Genomic DNA, 603 nt, shown 5'->3' on the forward strand with positions numbered 1-603 from the left:
TTTGTTTTGTTTTTTTTTTTTTTTTTTTTTGTAGAAAATCTTATAAATTTTCATTAGTTGCTGTCGTATTTTTCTATTTACAAACGATTTCAACGTACAAATTAATTATTTGTAAGGAAGATTAAAGTATGAATATATCGAAATTTCTAAAATATTCTTTTCGTATAACATGAAAATTAAATTGTCACTGCAATTACATATGCTGCATGCATAGATATCATCAATGTGAAATTGCAAAGTATTCATACATTTTGCAATTCCAGATCGAGTAATTGTTGCTAGTTAAGACATTGTTTATATACTTTCTGCATTCCATATTATCCCATTATTTTATCATATTTACACGCTTCTCTCAGTATCCATCCTAAAATCAGGTATACGATGCATCTGTAACAATTCTTTTAAAACAACTGAACAAAGTTGACAGTTTTGATAACTGCAATTTTTTACAAAGATTCGCAGTCACATGCAGCATGCAATGATTGCAGTTCACATTCTCCCTATTTTCCAACTTCATGTTTACATTTTGTGCACCTCATTATTATTACTATTATTATTATTATTATTATTATTTATTATTTATTATTATTATTATTATTATTA

Source organism: Loa loa (assembly GCF_000183805.2).
Source record: "Loa loa unplaced genomic scaffold supercont3.296, whole genome shotgun sequence".
Taxonomy (NCBI): domain Eukaryota; kingdom Metazoa; phylum Nematoda; class Chromadorea; order Rhabditida; family Onchocercidae; genus Loa; species Loa loa.